General features: G+C 35.8%; 1 protein-coding gene across 1 annotated transcript in view; it reads right to left on the reverse strand.

The window, feature by feature from the left end:
- LOC149792052 (semaphorin-5A-like) overlaps positions 1-23,498 on the reverse strand; it is a 499,542-nt gene that overhangs the window by 451,557 nt on the left and 24,487 nt on the right. The gene's annotated exons all lie outside the window — the stretch shown is intronic.

The following is a 23,498-nucleotide window of genomic DNA, read 5'->3' on the forward strand; positions in this document are numbered from 1 at the left end:
CACATATATATCTTATGATGTACTGAAAAAATGTAGTTGACCCATGATAACAACAACAATTACATACACCAGCCTTACAAAATGTGTATCAGATATTTTTCTATTTAACATTACTTTCTAGAATACTACATAGACTTATTTACCATAGTGAAATCTAAACTGAATTACCTTTGAGCAACGGCCTTGTGTTGGTTTATTTTGATGATATTAAGCTGTTTGTGCGGTCAACCACATGCTTTGATCCATTGTTTCTCCTTTCCCAAATCATGTTTTGGAGTCTGAAAATGTATAAAATGGCCTCTTTCCAACCTTTCTGGATATCTCTCATCTGCATTGCACATTCCTCATGCACAATGAAGCACCATTTTGTCAAAATATCACAAAAATCACGAAAGTCTGTAATGCAGCTGTATTCTGACCACACGTTTGTTTGTGGGTAAAACATGGCAGATGGTACTGTAGCACCGCACACTCTTATCTGATTGGTCAATATTTGCTGATTTGATTGACAGGTCAGATCTATGCATTCACAGGCAAACAGATAAAGATACCAAATAATATCTGTCACACTCCCATAAAAGGCAACTTCCATTTCTTCTTTACCAACATCCAGCAAAAAATTGCTTTAACCCTCAAACCTAATAGTAAAAACTGCCTCACTTTAAAAATCTAACATACTGACATCTTGGAGTTACACTGACAATGATACTGGAGTATGGTGAGTACAAGTGAGATAAGAAATACTTGCATATCGATTTACATAATATACCATTAAACAATGCTTTCCTGATTAAGGAGAAATTTAGCATACATCAACTGACTTGTCACTGTAGATATACTCCAGTAACCACTTAACACAGGAAGAAAACCACTGTTTGGTTAGGAAATGTCTTGCTGCTGACCATGGGAAGCAGGTCACCAGCACACACAATGTTTTCATAGGAAATTTGCTTGGGAGAAATTAGAATGGCCACTTTAACCAGGTGGCCACTATGTAAAGGTGACCATTATGGTTATAAGGTTTGATGATAGACTGGTATATTTCAAATCAAATCATAATGAATCATCTGCTCTTGGTAAATTTAAATAAGAAATTAACAAGGTTTTTACTCAATAACACAATTCCTCCTTGCCAACAAAAGCACACAAGAATATATAAAAGTTACTCAAACATGAAAATTAGGTCAAAGTGATCCTTCTCTTGGTATTGTTGAGTTCCTCTCCTCCAAATGCATATATATATATATATATATATATATATATATATATATATATATATATATATATATATATATATATATATATATATATATATATATATATATATATATATATATATATATATATATTCTGATGTGTAGGTGAAATAGGGTCAGTCATACTGGGGACATATGTGACAAATGAAAGAATGTACAAATGCGTGACAATAGAATCCTCTGAATAAATCAGGAAAATTTGTATTATCACTTTGAAACTTTGCTGCCATTTAACTTGTTCTATTTGTACTTTGCTGTCAATAGGATAGTTAATTTGTACTATTTGTACTTTGATGTCAAGGGGATATTTAACTTGGACTATTTTTACTTTGCTGGCAAAGGGATAGTTAACTTGTACTATTTGTACTACTGGTACTTTCTATTATCTAGCAAAACGGTGTTCATATGGGTGTTTTTGATCAACAAAATATATAATCTCTGATCAAGTACCAATAGAAACTCCTATTCTATAAATAAAAAGCCAGAAAAAAATCCCAACAGAAATCAAGAATATGTTATGTTTTTGAATTCTACATATTCATACTATATTTACTTTGCTTCTGTGGTGAAAGCCACATACTAAGATTTCAATTTGTAAACTGGTATAGCCTGCACGAATAATAAGTTGCAGAACTATTCATCCTTGACCTGTATCTGGTCATATCTGGTTTGTGTGGTAACATTCCTGCTAGGTCATCTGTAAGGCCTGGATATTGATCTGGTCATTTATGGTATGTGTAGTAACATTCCTACTAGGTCATCTGTAAGGCCTGGATATTGATCTGGTCATTTATGGTATGTGTAGTAACATTCCTACTAGGTCATCTGTAAGGCCTGGATATTGATCTGGTCATATATGGTGTGTGTAGTAACATTCCTAGTAGGTCGTCTGTAAGGCCTGGACATTGATCTGGTCATTTATGGTATGTGTAGTAACATTCCTACTAGGTCATCTGTAAGGCCTGGATATTGATCTGGTCATATATGGTGTGTGTAGTAACATTCCTAGTAGGTCGTCTGTAAGGCCTGGACATTGATCTGGTCACATCTGGTTTGTGTAGTAACATTTCTACCAGGTCATCTGTAAGGCCTGGACATTGATCTGGTCATTTATGGCATGTGTAGTAACATTCCTACTAGGTCATCTGTAAGGCCTGGACATTGATCTGGTCATTTATGGTGTATGTAGTAACATTCCTAGTAGGTCATCTGTAAGACCTGGATATTGATCTGGTCATTTATGGTATGTGTAGTAACATTCCTACTAGGTCATCTGTAAGGCCTGGACATTGATCTGGTCATATATGGTGTGTGTAGTAACATTCCTAGTAGGTCATCTGTAAGGTCTGGACATTGATCTGGTCACATCTGGTGTGTGTAGTAACATTTCTACTAGGTCATCTGTAAGGCCTGGATATTGATCTGGTCACATCTAGTATGTATAGTAAGATTCCTACTAGGTCATCTGTAAGGCCTGAACATTGGTCTGGTCACATCTGGTATGTGTAGTAACATTTCTACTAGGTCATCTGTAAGGCCTGGACATTGATCTGGTCACATCTGGTATGTGTAGTAACATTCCTAGTAGGTCATCTGTAAGGCCTGGACATTGATCTGGTCATATATGGTGTGTGTAGTAACATTTCTACTATGTCATCTGTAAGGCCTTGACATTGATCTGGTCACATCTGGTATGTGTAGTAACATTCCTACTAGGTCATCTGTAAGGCCTGGATATTGATCTGGTCATATATGGTGTGTGTAGTAACATTTCTACTATGTCATCTGTAAGGCCTGGACATTGATCTGGTCACATCTGGTATGTATAGTAAGATTCCTACTAGGTCATCTGTAAGGCCTGGACATTGATCTGGTCATATCTGGTGTGTGTAGTAACATTTCTACTAGGTCATCTGTAAGGCCTGGACATTGCTCTGGTCATATCTGGTGTGTGTAGTAACATTTCTACTAGGTCATCTGTAAGGCCTGGACATTGATCTGGTCATATATGGTGTGTGTAGTAATATTCCTACTAGGTCATCTATAAGGCCTGGATATTGATCTGGTCATATATGGTGTGTGTAGTAACATTCCTACTAGGTCATCTGTAAGGCCTGGACATTGATCTGGTCATATCTGGTATGTGTAGTAACATTTCTACTAGGTCATCTATAAGGCCTTGACCTGTATCAGGTCACATCTGGCGTGTGTAGTAACATTCCTACTAGGTCATCTGTGAGGCCTTGACCTGTATCTGGTCACATCTGGTATGTGTAGTAACATTCCTACTTGGTCATCTGTAAGGCCTTGACCTGTATCTGGTCACATCTGGTGTGTGTAGTAACATTCCTACTAGGTCATCTGTAAGGCCTGGACATTGATCTGGTCATATCTGGTGTGTGTAGTAACATTTCTACTAGGTCATCTGTAAGGCCTGGACATTGATCTGGTCATATATGGTGTGTGTAGTAATATTCCTACTAGGTCATCTATAAGGCCTGGATATTGATCTGGTCATATATGGTGTGTGTAGTAACATTCCTACTAGGTCATCTGTAAGGCCTGGACATTGATCTGGTCATATCTGGTATGTGTAGTAACATTTCTACTAGGTCATCTATAAGGCCTTGACCTGTATCAGGTCACATCTGGCGTGTGTAGTAACATTCCTACTAGGTCATCTGTGAGGCCTTGACCTGTATCTGGTCACATCTGGTATGTGTAGTAACATTCCTACTTGGTCATCTGTAAGGCCTTGACCTGTATCTGGTCACATCTGGTGTGTGTAGTAACATTCCTACTAGGTCATCTGTAAGGCCTGGACATTGATCTGGTCACATCTGGTGTGTGTAGTAACATTCCTACTAGGTCATCTGTAAGGCCTGGACATTGATCTAGTCACATTGTACTTGGTCATACTTGGTGTGTTAAGTGGCATGCTTTGGGCATCTGTAAGTCCAGGACTTCTATCTGGTCACATCTGGTATAAGACCAAGGACTTGTATCTGGTCATACCTGGTAAGTATAGTCACATGCAATGGGCATTTTGTAAGACCTGGACTTGTAACTGAAAACGTATGTGTGTATTAGCAAGCCATGGGCATTTGTAAGGCCAGTACTTCTATCTGGTCACATCCTGTGTAAGACCTGGACTTTTACATTGCCATAACTGTTGTGTATAGTGGCATGCCATGGGTATCTCTAAGGCCTGGACCTTTATGTTGTCATACCTATAGTGTGTGTGGTAGCATGCCATTTGCATCTATAAGGTCTGGACTTGTTTCTGGTTGTACGTTGTGTGCCATGAGTATCTTTAAGGCCTGAACTTGTACCATGCCATGCCTGTAGTGTGTATTAGCATATATAAGGCCTGGACTTGTACCATGCCATGCCTATAGTGTATATTAGCATCTGTAAGGCCTGGACTTGTACCATGCCATGCCTATAGTGTATATTAGCATCTGTAAGGCCTGGACTTGTACCATGCCATGCCTATAGTGTATATTAGCATCTGTAAGGCCTGGATTTGAACCATGCCATGCCTATAGTGTGTATTAGCATCTGTAAGGCCTGGATTTGTACCATGCCATGCCTATAGTGTGTATTAGCATCTGTAAGGCCTGGACTTGTACCATGCCATGCCTATAGTGCATATTAGCATCTGTAAGGCCTGGACTGGTACCTGGTAATACTTGTGTGTGTTGTAGCATGTCATTTGCATCTGTATGGTCTGGGCTTGTATCTCATCACATCAGGAGTAAAGCCTGGACTTGTATTTGGTCATATCTGGTGTGATGAGTAGCGTGCCATGGTCATTTGTAAGATCTGGACTTGTAATTTGTTGAATCTGGTGTGTGTAGTACATGTCATGGTCATCTGCAAGTCCTGGACTTGTAACCTTTGGTCACATTTGGTACAAAACCTTAAATTATATCTGGTCATATCTTTGTCTATATAGTGGCACGCCATGGTCATTTGCAAGACCTGGGTTTGTAATTTGTTGAATCTGGTGTGTGTAGTACATGTCATGGTCATCTGTGAGTCCTGGACTGGTATATCTGGTCACATCTAGTACAAGGCCTTAACTTATATTTTGGTTATACCTTTGTGTGTATAGTAGCATGCCATGGTCATTTGTAAGACCCAGACCTGTAACTTGTCATATTTGGTGTGTGTGGTGGCATGCCATGGTCCGTTTTGAATCCTGGACTTGTGTCTAGACATATCTGGAGTGTATTGTGCCTTGCCAAGGTCATAAAGAACATAACCCTGATTATCCCAAATATATTGATTGGCACAATAAAACTGAAAACAGTTTCAGGAAAGTAATTGGATCCTTATGAACGTCAACTGTTGTACAAAAACTACATAACAAATTCTTTTATTGAGCAACTGCTCTCACTAATACTGTATCAGGTAGGAACATAAAACCTTCATAAAACTCCAACACTGGCCCACAATACTCCATATCTAATGAGGCTAACCTGAAAAAAAACAAAGAAAAGACAAAACACCTGGAAAAAGAGAATTAATTGGACCTTCTTACTGCCAGAGGCTGAATGCAACAGCCCACAACCTGTAACAAAATACACTATTATAAATTTCTGCTCATAATGAACACCCACCCACCAATGATGCTATGAACAATGTCCCTGTTGTAAGTATGGACATTGGTAAATCTCTACTGATGTAGTTCATACTCTCTCCCAACATGGTGACCCTTAATAGGGCACATATTAAATTAAACTTCAATGACAAGTTCATGAAAACAATGATGTTCCTGGATGCTTCCTCCCACAAAACATGCTTGGTTTGAGATATACATGCCCTACAGAACTGGATATTTTTTTCTCGTTGGTTGGTTGATTGTGGATTTTATGGTACACCAGCACTTTAAGGCAACAGAGCACCATACAAATGGTTATATGACAAATTTTTATGTCTCAAAAAGGTTTATTTCCAATTAGTGATTAAAGTACAAGACCACAGCAATCACATGGTGAGAAAAATAGATGAAGGTTAAAGATCAATGGAGGATGTAATTGGTGTGTGAAAGGGTAGGTAATTAGATAATAAAAGTTAAATTAGGGTGATTAACAGTGCATGTCAGTTAAAAATACTCAAAGGTAATTGGGTTCCACGCAAGCTTTATTTTAGGACAGTATCAACTTCCTTCAAATGACAAGGCATAATTTACCATATCAAAAGTCTCCTTCCTGTACTGAACACTAGTAATGATCAAGTGTACATTGGGGATTGAAACAATCAATATTAAATACTTCACAGGGAAGGGTTCATCACAATAAATGTGCTCAGATGTGTCTTCACCTTTTAATATGCAAAAGTGTTTTTTTTTATAAATATGACCAATTCTAATTCTTGCAATGACTTGCTTGTCCCTACCTGTAAGAACACAACTTTTTTTTAAAGCCATGCCCACTTGCAATACATTTCTGTACATAATACCCAATGAGGAATATATTTAGAATTCAGACTTCTTATGTAAGATTTTAATTATGAACCAGATACTGGAACTTTTTCAAATAATTAAGTCATCAGAACATCTCCAGTACTGACAGGCATAAGAACATCTCCAGTACTGACAGTCATCAGAACACCCCCAGTAGTGACAGGCATCAGAACATCTCCAATACTGACAGTCATCAGAACATCTCCAATACTGACAGTCGTCAGAACATCTCCAATACTGACAGTCATCAGAACATCTCCAATACTGACAGTCATCAGAACATCTCCAATACTGACAGGCATCAGAACATCTCCAATACTGACAGTCATCAGAACATCTCCAGTACTGACAGTCATCAGAACATCTCCAATACTGACAGTCATCAGAACATCTCCAATACTGACAGTCATCAGAACATCTCCAGTGCTGACAGGCATCAGAACATCTCCAATACTGACAGTCATCAGAACATATCCAATGCTAACAGCCCCACTCTGCTTGCTGACAATGAAATGATACTTCAAAGATGGGAACTTCAACAACATCCTCAATGAATAGTCATCCATCTGTGATGAGGCAACTGATTGACTGTCCCAAGTAGAAATCAAAATATCACTAGCTGATCCTCCAACTCAGACTCAAACTGTAAATCCAATTGACCTGCTATCAAATGGCAAAGCACCTAGAACAGATGCAATACTAGTAGAAGTCTACAAAGCCAGACAGGGCACATAAGCTGACTGAAATCGTCCAGTCAATATGAATACAGGGAACTAAAGCCCAGCAGCACATAGATGCATCCATCATCCACTTGTAGAAAGGTGACAGATAATCCTGTAACAACCATCAGGACATCTTGCTGTCAATAGCCAGCAAAATCCTCCCCAGAATTCTACTCAATCACCTTGTGCATCACATTGATCAAGGGCTCCTGTCTGTGAATCAGTGTGGCTCCTGTCTGGGAGTCAGTGTGGCTTATGTATAAGATGCTGGACCACCGAAATGGTGTTTGCAGCTCATTATCTCCAGGAGAAATGCCAGGAACAGAACTCCAACATGTACATGACATTCACTGACCTGACAAAAACCATGGAAGCCGTTTGTAGCTGATGGCAAAATTTGGTTGCCCCAAGAAATTCATTATCATGATTCGGCAATACCATTATGGTATGCTTGTGGCATGGATGATGGTGAGATATCTGAACTATTCCGATTCACAAATGGAGTATAGCATGGCTGTATTTTGATCCCAACCCTCTTCAGCATGATGTTCTCTGCAACTTCTGGCTTCTGTAACTCTGACACTGGGTTTGACATCAGATACTGGATGTAAGGCAAGCTCTTCAATCTGAGGAGGTCACAGGTGAAGAGTGAGAGAGTGACTGTTCATGATTTGCTGATGGCTGATGAATTTGACACTCAAATGAGTACTTTTATTCTTGTGATAATTTTGCTTTCACAGTCATGTAGAGATGATGCACCAGGAAAACACTGAGCCTACCATGGCCAAAGTCTCATGTCAGTGGACACATATCTTGGCAGCACACTGTCATATGCAGTCCACATCGATGATGAAACCAATGCCATAATTACTAACGCAAGTGTGGCCATTAGCAGACTATGAGCAAATCCGTATGAGCACAGAGGCATCAGTCTACAAATAAAACTGAAGGCAAAATGATCATATTGGATTTGTTTGAGTCACGTACATTTCCTATTAGCAGCACTGATTTTAAAGCATTTTGTTTACAAATAAGGCAGGTATGTAATTAAGTCACAATTCTGAATTAGATAAAAAAAATTTCTGCATTATTTAAAAATCAAACTAGGCTGGCTCATTTTTGTGTATTTCTTTATATTTAATAAATGAAGCCATACCTGGTCTCAGTTAAAACTAATTAAATTTTCTATAAAATGGATGAAATAAAATTATATCTGTGAAATATCTTTAATCTCTTTTCTGCTGCAAATATTAAATACATAAAAATTGCTTTACTTTATGCCTTTTTTCAAGTTCTTGTTAGACTGCACTTAAAGAAGCTTATATTGTTGAAATGTAAGGACAATATCAAGGGACATAACTGTAAGCAAAGTTCAAGTTCTGTTAAATAAAGTCATATTTGGTGTCATTTAAAAGCAAAATAAATTTTCTGTAAACTGCACAACAGTTGAAAATACACATTTTAATAATACATGTGTTTCCTAGGTCTAAACATGAGTAAAAATGCAATATTTAAATAATTCATATTTTTTTATGTTGCATCTTGTCACATGCAAAAAATTTATCTACTTCTTCATGTTTTATTCAGTTACTGGTAAGTCATGTCTGATATCCTTTAAAAGTTGAAGAACAAATGAGACAAATTTTAAATAACAGATAAAAATTCTAGTCAAATTAGTTTATTTTAAGCATATTTTGTTGTTGCAATAAGATACAATGAGATTGGGCACAAGGTGTAACAGCTTAAATTGGACCTCTCCCTACATGATACAAGTATTACAACAAATTCATCGTGACAACAGTGACTAATAATAATCACAGCAAGCACAATAAAAGTAACCACAATTTGAAATCATCTGGTATCACTCATTTATTTGTGAATCTATCATTTTCATTTGTGCCTTATCTCCAAAGCAGTAAATGTAAACTAACATTAAGACTAGTGATATAAATTTTGGGACTGTTTGTGATTTAATTTGCAATAGTTTAAGTTCTTTTTAATTTTCACTTTTCACTTATACCCTTGTCTACAGATGGCAGATCAGGATCTTTGTTGTTTGCAGTTTGACTCGACTCATGAGTACACATGGCATAAAGTCAGTACCATTGTCCTCTAGAACAAACTTAAAAAGTCTTCTTGTAAAAACTTCATGCTATTACGACTTTCCATTTAGAAGCAGTAGCATTAAATAGATTTTTGAGACACCAGCTGTTGTGACATATTGGATATCCAAGCTGAAACACCGTCATGTCAATAAGACTTTCCATTCCGGAGGAGTAGCAATGACAAGATTTTCAAGATGGTGGCCATATTAGACCCCAGATCAGCACTGTTTTTTTTTAGACATAAAATGACTTTTAGTGTTGATATGACCATCCTTTCAAGAGTGGTAGCAATAACAAGATTTTAAAAATGGCTGCTATGGCAGCCATACTGAATGTCAGAACAGCACCATTTTCATTCAGGACCAGCTACACTTTAGGATGATGTTTCATGACAATCTTCCATGTAGCTTAAATGATGGACAGATGACAGAGAAAAAGCTCTCTTATAAGTTTTCTTGGTCTATAACAAGTTAGGCTAAAAATTACTACCAACAGATTTAAATACTGCCTTATTTTCAAATGGTTTTCTTTAATATTATTTTTGAAAATCTGATGGTTATCAATTTCATTCAAGAAATGTTGTCTTAGAGTCAGTAACTGATCATCTAGATAAACCATGTCTCAGTCAGGGAACTTCCTGAACACACAAAGATAAACCATGTCCCAGTCAGCAAACTTCCTGAACACACAAAGATTGGAAAGGTAGAACATCACTAGGTTGGAAAAAAGTATAAAAAAAGAAACAAACACCAACAGTTCTAAAAGGAGTATCTGGCAATATTTACCAAATGCACTCTATACTTTTGGAATTCCTCTAAGAACAAATATACAAATTTTGAACAATAACGTGCACAAATTTTAACTAATAAAGTACTGGTGTCTCTCACATTTTTAAGCAATAACGTGCCATGGTTCTCACAATTTTAACCAAAAATGTGCTAAGGTTCTCATAATTTTAACCAATAAAGTAGGTTCTCACAATTTTAACCGATGAAGTGCTGGGATCTCCCACAATTTCCACTATTTAATTCATGAAGTATCAAGTCAAAGGCAAAATTTCCACTGAACATGTATTCTCCCACCCCTTATTTTCTGAAATTTGCTTGCACTTGTTGTTGATTTTCTAGATTGTTTCCCAGACTGTATTGATAAAAATGAAAGATGGGACAGTAGTTGACAATATTTGGTCTGATTAGCATCCATTCCTTACTATTACACTGGCACCTAAAAACAACCATATTGTTTTTACCTGCATGCCTGAAGAAACTTAATCCTCTGCATCATCATTAATGTCTTCCAATCCTCATTTAAAACATCATGAATGTCCTCAGTCCTTGTTACAACAATCATGAAAGTCCTCAGTCCTCATTTAAATGATCATGACTGTCCTCAGTCATTGTTACAACAATCATGAAAGTCCTAAGTCCTCATATAAACCATCATGAATGTCCTCAGTCCTTGTTACAACAATCATGAAAGTCCTCAGTCATCATTCAAACCATCATGAATGTGTTACAACTCTATGGTCATAACTAAGTAACAGAAAGAAGCAAATCCAACAAGTCTTGTAAAATTTAATAAATAATTTATTTATCAAAGTTATAAAAGAAAATGTGAGTGGAACTTACAGTATTATGAAGTGAATCCAAAATAATCCTAATAAAGTTCTACAAAAGTCCAAATGAATGAAAAGTTCATATGAATTTCAAAACCAGAAGGGTAATGGTTTGCCAAGAATCATGACATTTTCAAAATGGTGTCATCCAGAACTCATTTGAATAATTCACAACAGTTCCAGAATAATATTATAGTCCAAATAATGATCACATTCAACTTACACTCAACAGTCCAAAACAAATGTTTTTTCCTCCTGAATGATATCTAAGTGCAACATAAAATGCATGAGCAGACTTAGAAAATAAGAAATATGAATGATGCCAGAATTGGAATCAATCTGACTGCTCAGTTCTCTCCTTATATACACCTTCCATCATGACTATATCTCACAACATACCCCACATGACAGATCACACTACTAAATTTTGAAAATGCCTATTCATGTGACCTAGCCCAACCAATGGGAAGCTACTTAATTCTTCTAGAACCATCCAAAACCCATCAGCCAATGAGAAATCAACCCAAAGTCATCAACATGTCTTATTATTAAGATTATTATTAGTAATTGTCAACAGATACATAAGCATCTATTTTTAGATCTATATAATTTTATGTTCTTGATATTTCTAAAACAGACCCTAGTCACATTGGTAAATCTAACTAAAGTTAATAGGAAATTACTACAATTTACAGTCATGAATACAAATTGCAAAAATTAGATAAAATCAAGTACCAGGAGTTACAAAAAATATAGATATATATAACATAGTTCCTCCAATCCTCTATAAAACTATCATTAATTTCCTTCAATTCTAAAACAATCATAAATGTCTTCCAATCCTAAAAATCCTCAATAATGTCCTCCAAACCTCATTAAAACCATCATAAATGTCTTCCAATCCTAAAAATCCTCAATAATGTCATTCAAACCTCATTAAAACCATCATGAATGTCTTCCAATCCTAAAAATCCTCAGTAATGTCCTCCAAACCTCATTAAAACCATCATGAATGTCTTCCAATCCTAAAAATCCTCAGTAATGTCATTCAAACCTCATTATAACCATCAAGAATGTCTTCCAATCCTAAAAATCCTCAATAATGTCCTCCAAACCTCATTAAAACCATCACGAATGTCTTCCAATCCTAAAAATCCTCAGTAATGTCATTCAAATCTCATTAAAACCATCATAAATGTCTTCCAATCCTAAAAATCCTCAGTAATGTTCTTCAAACCTCATTAAAACCATCATGAATGTCTTCCAATCCTAAAAATCCTCAGTAATGTTCTTCAAATCTCATTAAAACCATCATGAATGTCTTCCAATCCTAAAAATCCTCAGTAATGTCCTCCAAACCTCATTAAAACCATCATGAATGTCTTCCAATCCTAAAAATCATCAGTAATGTCATTCAAATCTCATTAAAATCATCATGAATGTCTTCCAATCCTAAAAATCCTCAGTAATGTTCTTCAAACCTCATTAAAACCATCATGAATGTCTTCCAATCCTAAAAATCCTCAGTAATGTCCTCCAAACCTCATTAAAACCATCATGAATGTCTTCCAATCCTAAAAATCCTCAGTAATGTCCTCCAAACCTCATTAAAACCATCATGAATGTCTTCCAATCCTAAAAATCATCTGTAATGTCATTCAAACCTCATTAAAACCATCATGAATGTCTTCCAATCCTAAAAATCCTCAGTAATGTCCTCCAAACCTCATTAAAACCATCAAAAATGTCTTCCAATCCTAAAAATCATCAATAATGTCTTCCATATCTTAATAAAACAAAGATGAATGTTTTCTAATCCTCATTAAAACTATCATAAATGTCCTCAGTCCTTATTAAAACTATAATGAATGTATTCTGATCCTCATTAAAACCATCATGAATATCTTCCAGTCCTCATACATTGTTAAAACCATCATGAATGTCCTCAGTCCTCATTAAAAATCATCAATGTCTTCCAATCCTCATTAAAACCATCATGAATGTCCTCAGTCCTCATTAAAGCCACCATGAATATCTTCCAATCCTCATTAAAACCATCAATAATGTCCTTAGTCCTCACTAAAACTATCATGTCTTCAAATCCATATTGAAACCATCTTTACTTGCTTATTATCCACTTGAAAGTATCATGAGTTAAATGTACATTTTTGTTTTGTAAATATTATATATGAAAATATGAAAATGACTGAGGCCTACAATGAAGATTAATTCCAAGCCATTTATAGATCACCTTCATTAAATAAAGTTGTTACTATTATTATAACTAATTAATTAATTAATTTATTTATTAAGTATTATTATTATTATTATTATTATTATTATTTATTATTATTATTATTATTATTATTATTATTATTATTGTCATTATTATTATTGGGGCCCCGAGTGGCAAAGTGGTCTAAAGTGCTCTCCATTACGGATCACTGTCATCACACCACTGTCTATGTGGGTCTGAATCTCAGATTCAGCCAATATGGGTATGTAAAAAAGCTTGCTGGTAGCTTCTCGAGGGTCAGTGGTTCTTTCTGGGGATTTCCCGAGTTCTTCCTCCACCATTAATACTGGCCGCCATGTATAGCCTATCATGTGCTGAAAAATGCCATTAAACCCTACAACAACAACAACATTATTATTATTATTATTATTATTATTATTATTATTATTATTATAGACCATTCAAATTTCATACAGAAAGACACACAATATCAGGTTATGCAGTTACAAACTTCCAATATGACACAATTATTAGCCATCAACTAGATTATCCTCCCTGATGGTTTACACTAAAATACACTTCAGTTTATGATGCTGAGTATGGATCCCTCTTAAATACCATGAATTACTTACTACCACAACATGACACAAAGGTCACAACATATAACCCATCCAAAAAGGCAGTCCAACACGAATGACACAAATTACCTACTCTGCAAGGTGACAGCATAGATCATGTTTCTTTGTATAATGTTGACATATATTGAATTGTGTCTTGTATCATCAGAACCTTAATTTACTACAATACAAATAGTATATGGCATTGCATTGTATAAGTGGTATCACACTGTGGCTAAATTGGGTCAAAGCCTATGAATCTCAAGTAACAACCTTGTTGTATACAAACAGACAGGCTTTCTTTGACAAGCAATAACAAAATTTGTGCAGTTTTGTGGAGTTTAATGATGTTTTTCAGCACATGACAGGCTATACACAGCAGCTAAACTAGTATACTTAGTGGAGGAACAACCTGGAAAGATCCTGGGAAGAAACACCAACCCAGAAGAAGCTACTGGCAAGCTTTCTCACATGGCAAGCTTCCTTACATATTGGTTGAACTTGAACTGTTAAGGATGGAGGTGAGTTATGAGTGATCTGTAAAGGCCAATGCCTCACAACACTTGGTTACACAGGGCTAGTGCCTCACAACACTTGGTTACACAGGGCCAATGCCTCACAACACTTGGTTACACAGGGCCAGTGCCTCACAACACTTGGTTACACAGGGCCAATGCCTCACAACACTTGGTTACACAGGGCCAATGCCTCACAACACTTGGTTACATAAGGCCAGTGCCTCACAACACTTGGTTACACAGGGCTGATGCCTCACAACACATGGTTACACAGGGCCTCACAACACATGGTTACACAGGGCCCCACAATTAAATGTATTATTAAACCTTCCTATATTTTTAAAGGTGATATCAAACAAAAATGAGATCCTTCCATCCCCAACAAGTGGCCTAAGTGGATCTGATATTGCTCACTTTGGTATCTGATATATGTAACCTTGAGTAAGCAAATTCATATTGCATCTGTGGAGCTGAAATAAAAGTCTGGAGCACTTAGTTCTGTATTGCAACCAAAAAATAATATGCATGTTTTTCTGTTTCCATGCTAAAAAAATATATTGTTTCACTTATTATTTTCTCCTTTATTACTGAAGTGAACTACAGTTGCATGACCTAATTTTATTTCTTTAAGAAAAGACTGTTTCAGTAATGTGATAGTTACATAGGCAATCTTTGCATAAGTAATTGAATAACTTGTTTTTAATTCACTGTAAAACTGGGCCAAATACAATCATTGAATAGCATGCAAATGTAGCCATCACTGAATCATGCGCTCTAGTTCATGTAAAGTAGGTGTTTACATTATTGGAAAAAATATTAAACACAGATACTGTTGCCTATGAATAAAATGAAATGCAATTTGGTCACAGTAAATCCAAAGTTTATTTGTTCTTTCTTTAACTGCATTTTTATGGATGTAAAAATTTTACAACGAGCATCAAGAAAATTGGTTTTTACAGGGACTTTTTAAAGTTAAATATAAAAAATAAAAATTTAAAGACATTTAATATAGCAAAACCATTTTAAGGTATTCAGTGATTTTGTTAAGTTTATTTTGTGCAATGTAGCATAGATTGACTGCATTACATAAACAACATTGTTATCCAGGCAAATCTTTCCCAGAATTTATTCCATTTAATTAGAGTACTTTTTGTTATCTTTCTATTTTATATTCTACTTTAGCCTTAAATTAAACATTATTCAATTTAATCCCTTGATAATTTAAATAACTTGCTTTATTGAAATTTATGAATCCTGTTATCTAAAATTAATTTATAATAATAATAATAATAATTAGGACTTTATATAGCACCTAATCTTTAGAAGCTCTAAGTGCTTTGCAACATTAGACAACACCTATAAGATAAAAAACATATAATAGTATTATTACAAAAACAAACACCATGAAATTAGGAAATACATAAAAAAATAAAAAACATGCTGAGAATATTTCAGGTAGGAACATTATTAGGTCTTTAAGTTTGTTCTTGCAGTCGAAATAAGTGAGTTTTGAGAGCCCTCTTGAATGTGATCACTGTCTCTTTGTGTCTAAGTTCAGTGGGCAATTCATTCCACGTTGCTGGGCCCTGGTATGAAAAAGAACGCTGTCCATATGACTTTGTTTTCATAGTGGAAATAATGAGTATACGATTGTCAGAAGAGGAGTGTAAGTATCTTGCTGGTGTGTACACATGGGTGAGGTTAGATAGGTATGTTGGACTAGAGTCCGACAGTGAAATGTAGCACAGAGCATCTGTTCTAATTACATTATGGAATGGGAAGGTATCAGTACGAGATCAAGGATTTGCTTTAATCGGCAGTATTTGTCTGTTTTTGGTAATGATGGCCATATCTGATAGCAAATAAGCATCATTTGTAGAAAACGTAAATTCTCCATGCCAGGAGGCTTTCTGTCTAATTTGGTAAACTTCTGATGAATAGTTAATGACAAGTCATCTGAGGTTTTCTACTTGTATCAAAAGTGGCCATATCTGTTTGTGAATCAAAAGGGGCCATATCTGTTTGTGAATCACCGTCATTTGTACAAGTTTGAAAGGTCTTCACGCCAGGATGCTTTCTGTCAAATTTGGTTACATTCTACTGTCCTGTTTAGCAAAGAAATTGTAAATAGTTGCCATATCTAACTGCATCCCACTTGTGTGAGTTTGAAATGTTCATTGTTCCATTATGCTTCTGTCAAGTCTGGTCAAATTAGTCAACAATTTTAAAAAGAAATCATTATGATATTTTTCTTTTCTAACTGTTTTTTGAAATTATATTAATGGTGGCAATATTTTAGTACAGACCTTCATTGTGTGTATAAATTTGCAAGGTTTTCTTGCCAGCATTCCATCAAACTTAATCAAATTGTGTCCAGCTGGTTTTGAAAAGGAAAGGTTTTTCAATTTTTGCAACAATTGTGTCTTCCTGTATTTGATGGCAGACTGGTATCTTTTGTACAAGTTTGAAAGTTCATGCCAGCATGGTTTCTGTCAAGCCTGGTCAAATTCAAACCAAGAGAAGTCATTTAAAGATGTTAAACAATTTTTATAATGGCGGCATTTCTGTTTTTAGTACTGGTCGCCATATCTTTAAAAATCAGTTGATATCATTTGTATTAACTTGAAAGATCTTCATGCCATGGTTGTTGTCAAATTCTGTTCAGCAGTTTTTGAGAAGTTATATAACAAGTTTTTACTATTTGCTGTGATGCCTGCCATATTTGATGTAGATCAACACTAAATTACGAAAGCTCCTCTTTCCTAGATGCTACATGATACCATATATATTCACTTGTGAGACCAACTGCAAACTGCACAGACCCAGATCTGCTGCCACAAAATGCACCAGCAGGTCTGAATCTGTGTAGTTTATAAAGAGTAATCAGTTGAACACACAATATAGACCCTGATCTTTAGGTGTGTTATACTATGACAGATCTGGATCTGCAGTTTGACATGACTTATAAGTGAGGATTTAGAGTACCTGGTACTGTACAGTGGTTTCTGCAGTTTGACATGACTTATAAGTGAGCATTTAGAGCACCTGGTACTGTACAGTGGTTTCTGCAGTTTGACATGACTTATAAGTGAATATTTAGAGTACCTGGTGTTGTACAGTGGTTTCTGCAGTTTGACATGACTTATAAGTGAGTATTTAGAGTACCTGGTACTGTACAGTGGTTTCTGCAGTTTGACATGACTTATAAGTGAGTATTTAGAGTACCTGGTGCTGTACAGTGGTTTCTGCAGTCTGACATCACTTATAAGTGAGTATGTAGAGTACCTGGTGCTGTACAGTGGTTTCTGCAGTTTGACATGACTTATAAGTGAGTATGTAGAATACCTGGCACTGTACAGTGGTTTCAGCAGTCTGACATGACTTATAAGTGAGTATTTAGAGTACCTGGTACTGTACAGTGGTTTCTGCAGTTTGACATGACTTATAAGTGAGTATGTAGAGTACCTGGTACTGTACAGTGGTTTCTGCAGTCTGACATGACTTATAGGTGAGTATTTAGAGTACCTGATACTGTACAGTGGTTTCTGCAGTTTGACATGACTTATAAGTGAGTATGTAGAGTACCTGGTATAGTACAGTGGTTTCTGCAGTCTGACATGACTTATAAGTGAGTATTTAGAGTACCTGGTACTGTACAGTGGTTTCTGCAGTTTGGCATGACTTATAAGTGAGCATTTAGAGTACATGGTACTATACAGTGGTTTCTGCAGTTTGACATGACTTATAAGTGACTTGTAAGTGAGTATTTAGAGTACCTGGTACTATACAGTGGTGTCTGCAGTTTGACATGACTTATAAGTAAGTACTTACAGTACCTGGTACTGTACAGTGGTTTCTGCAGTCTGACATGACTTAAAAGTGAACATTTAGAGTACCTGGTACTGTACAGTGGTTTCTGCAGTTTGACATGACTTATAAGTGAGTATTTAGAGCACCTGGTACTGTACAGTGGTTGCTCAGAAGGAAATTTAAAACAGCAAATACCATATTATCAGGTTAGTTGAAATAAGAAAGAAAAATTAATATTGAAGTCATTATCAAGCAGGGCCCCGAGTAGCCAAGTGGTCTAAAGTGCTCACTTTTACGGATCACTGCCATCTCACCTCTGTCTGCATGGGTTCGAGTCATGGGTTCGGCTAATCTTTGGCTAATGTGCATATGTGAGAAAGCTTGCCAGTAGCTTCTCGTTGGTCAATGGTTCTTTCTGGGGTTTTCCCAGGTTCTTCCTCCACCATTTATACTGACCACCATGTATAGCCTATCTTGTACTGAAAAATGGCCTTAAACCCTACAACAAAACATTATCAAACTGTCAGCAACCAACTGTCTCCCAATAAAATTTAAATTTGAAACTTCTTCCTGAATCTTGTGTAGTCCTCATGAAATGTTCTCCATAATTGAAATTAAATATCCTTCTAAATGTTCTTTACATCCCTACATTAATTTTACTTGCCCACCTGATTTATTACTGGCCCTGCTTTCCTTATATGTATCTAAAGTGAATGGCAAAATATGTCTTTTCAAGATCTGTATGTTCATTTGAACTCAAGACCAAAAAATCATATTACCAGTTAACTTCATCCAACAGCCAATCTTCATTGGGGTATTTGTTTGCCCATGTGAAAATTGACTTGCCCTGGGCAATAACATATCTAAATAAATATACAGAAATTATCTTTGTAACTATGTATAGATACTACTAAATTATCTTTCTAACCATGTCCATGTATAGATACTACTAAATTATCTTTCTAACCATGTCCATGTATAGATACTACTAAATTATCTTTCTAACCATGTCCATGTATAGATACTACTAAATTATCTTTCTAACCATGTCCATGTATAGATACTACTAAATTATCTTTCTAACCATGTCCATGTATAGATACTACTAAATCTCCCGAGTCCATTTTTCCTGTTGTCAATCAGTCTAATACAAATGGGCCTAAATGTAATACGTACATCCTAATACAAACTGGTCAAAAACAAACATTCCCATTAAATTATACATACATACATACATACATACATACATACATACATACATACATGTACATAGATACATACATACATAGATACATACATACATGCATACATACATACATACATACATACATACATACATACATGTACATAGATACATACATACATAGATACATACATACATGCATACATACATACATACATACATACATACATACATACATACATTATTGATGTTTCCCTTTAAGTATTTCTATTTTAAATCTTGTAAAATTTTGTTTCTCTCTGGTTCAAAAATACGATTTTTTATGTTACTTTTTGTTCAATACTGTAATTAGAGCATCACTATCCATTCACACAAAAAATAATCATAGGTCCAAGATCAGCAACTTTATATTTTTGTAAACTCTCAGGGGAATACATGCATGACAAATATGGGTCATAAATTATGCAATCAATCAGCTTTAAAGCCTGGTTATCAAAGTAAATGTATATATAAAATGTCAAGCAGATGCCCTTCAATGTATGAGTGGTAGGAGATAAAATATGATAGCATGAAATTAGTGTTTGAAGTCACCTTTATAACTTTGTTACATAACTATTTGGAACTCTGCAAGGAAATACTTTGTTACATAACTATTTGGAACTCTGCAAGGAAATTCTTTGTTACATAACTATTTGGAACTCTGCAAGGAACTTCTTTGTTACATAACTATTTGGAACTCTGCAAGGAAATACTTTGTTACATAACTATTTGGAACTCTGCAAGGAAATTCTTTGTTACATAACTATTTGGAACTCTGCAAGGAACTTCTTTGTTACATAACTATTTGGAACTCTGCAAGGAAATACTTTGTTACATAACTATTTGGAACTCTGCAAGGAAATTCTTTGTTACATAACTATTTGGAACTCTGAAAGGAAATAATTTAGGATAAGCAGAAAAACAGTTTCTTACAATGGAGTTATCAAAGTTCATTGCCCTTGAGGGTCTGAAATTAATACCCTTATGAGGCTGAAGAAACACTTTGATGAAAATTACTTGCAAGAGTTTCCAGTTTGTATTACTTCATATAAATTATAAGCAATAATCAATTTACAGTTGCCAAGCAGTCTGAGCTGTGACACTGTGTTGACTGTTAGTTACCAAGCAGTATTAAATGTGACACTGTATTGGTTATTAGTCACCAAGCAGTGTGTTCAGTGATACTGTATTGGTTATTAGTTGCCAAGCACTGTGAGATGTGACTTTATTGGTTATTAGTTACCAGGCTGTATTAGATATGACTGTATTGGTTATCAGTGACCAAGTAGTGTAGCAGTGACACTGTATTGGTTAGTAGTTACCAAGCAGTATAGAAGTGACACTATTTTGGTTAGTAGTTACCAAGCAGTGTAACAGTGACACTGTATTGGTTAGTAGTTACCAAGCAGTGTAACAGTGACACTGTTTTGGTTAGTAGTTACCAAGCAGTGTAACAGTGACACTGTTTTGGTTAGTAGTTACCAAGCAGTGTAACAGTGACACTGTTTTGGTTAGTAGTTACCAAGCAATGTAACAGTGACACTGTTTTGGTTAGTAGTTACCAAGCAGTGTAACAGTGACAATATATTGGTTAGTAGTTATCAAGCAGTAGTAGATGTGACACTATACTTGTAACATTCAGCATTTAAAACAACAAATAAGAATTTATCAATGTGTTACAACAATTCATTTATCAATGTGTTTCAACAATTAATTTTTGGCTTTCAGAATATAGCTGGAAAGTTCTGTAATATACACTTGACAAATAATAGTAACATTCCAAATTTAAAACTGAAATAATCAGTAGACAATCCAGTGTTGAAATTAAAAATTACCTATTAACAAATTTCCAAATGTACATAAAGAAAAATATACATTTCCATGAAAGTATTAAAATTTTAACAGCTACATATACTTACTTAAATTGACAAGTGTAGGCAGGCCCTGTCTGTATATTTGTGTCCCATGACAAGTGTAGGTAGGCCGTGTCTGTATATTTTTGTCCCATGACAAGTGGAAGTAGGCCCTGTCTGTATATTTGTGTCCCATGACAAGTGTAGGTAGGCCGTGTCTGTATATTTTTGTCCCATGACAAGTGGAAGTAGGCCCTGTCTGTATATTTGTGTCCCATTACAAGTGTAGGTAGGCCCTGTCTATATATTTGTGTCCCATGACAAGTGTAGGTAGGCCGTGTCTGTATATTTTTGTCCCATGACAAGTGTAAGTAGGCCCTGTCTGTATATTTGTGTCCCATTACAAGTGTAAGTAGGCCCTGTCTGTATATTTGTGTCCCATGACAAGTGTAGGTAGGCCCTGTCTGTATATATTTGTCCCATGACAAGTGTAAGTAGGCCCTGTCTGTATATTTTTGTCCCATGACAAGTGTAGGTAGGCCCTGTCTGTATATATTTGTCCCATGACAAGTGTAGGTAAAAAATTGTGCACTGGGGGATTGGCTTATTATGGAAGATGTTATTCTTTTTTACTGTACAAATCCAGATCTATCTCCTGCAGCAGACATTTTTGTCACTTTTTTCTTCTAAAAGTTTATGACTCTCCTACAGCAGCAATTTTATCTTTTCCTTATACAAATCACCCACTCTCTCCTTCAGCAGACTTTTTTCTAAATTCTTGTACAAATCCTTGACTCTCTCCTTCAGCAGACTTTTTTCTATTTCTTTTAGAAATCCATGACTCTCTCCTACAGCAGACTTTTTTCTATTTCTTGTATACATCCGTAAGTCTCTCCTACAGCAGACTTTTTTCTATTTCTTGTACAAATCCATGACTCTCTCCTTCTGATTCCACAGAAACTCATACAAGTCTGTTTCTTGAAATGATTCCACAGAAACTCATATTAGTCTCTTTCTTGCAGTGATTCCACAGAAACTCATTCATATTAGTCTGTTTCTTGAAATGATTCCACAGAAACTCATACAAGCCTGTTTCTTGAAATGATCCCACAGAAACTCAAATAAGTCTGTTTCTTGAAATGATTTCACAGAAACTCATACAAGCCTGTTTCTTGAAATGATTTCACAGAAACTCAAAGAAGTCTGTTTGTTAAAGTGACTTCACAGAAACTCATACAAGTCTCTTTCTTCAAGCAATCCAAAAGAAACTTGTACAAGTCCGTATATCACTCTTTTTCTTGAAATGATTCCACAGAAAATGCAATAGATTTTTTGTGTACTTTATACTTAATACTTGACTGTTTTTCTTTTTCCTTTGTAAAACCCCTGGTCTTGCAGATAGCAGGAGTACCATGAATGGTACATTATACACCCACCCCAAATGTAATAGTCCACTATATAGGGTCTAGTAGACCATGGTTGACTTTGGATATTATTGACCATGGTGTGTGGTCTGGAAATAAAATAAATGTGCATCAAGCAGTATTTTTTATTAGATCTGCCATGACCCCAGAATCTATCAGATGGCATGACTGTAACCTCTCAGAGGAAGACCCCAGAATCTATCAGATGGCATGACTGTAACCTTTCAGAGGAAGACCCCAGAATCTATCAGATGGCATGACTGTAACCTATCAGAGGAAGACCCAAGAATCTATCAGTTGGCATGACTGTAACCTCTCAGAGGAATACCCCAGAATCTATCAGATGGCATGACTGTAACCTCTCAGAGGAAGACCCAAGAATCTATCAGTTGGCATGACTGTAACCTCTCAGAGGAAGACCCCAGAATCTATCAGATGGCATGACTGTAACCTCTCAGAGGAAGACCCCAGAATCTACCAGTTGGAATGACTGTAACCTATCAGAGGAAGACCCCATAATCTATCAGTTGGCATGACTGTAACCTCTCAGAGGAAGACCCCATAATCTATCAGATGGCATGACTGTAACTCTCAGAGGAAGACTCCATAATCTATCTGTTGGCATGACTGTAACCTCTCAGAGGAAGACC

The sequence above is a fragment of the Sinohyriopsis cumingii genome, chromosome 9, assembly GCF_028554795.1.
Source record: "Sinohyriopsis cumingii isolate HCF-2022 chromosome 9, ASM2855479v2, whole genome shotgun sequence".
Lineage (NCBI taxonomy): Eukaryota > Metazoa > Mollusca > Bivalvia > Unionida > Unionidae > Sinohyriopsis > Sinohyriopsis cumingii.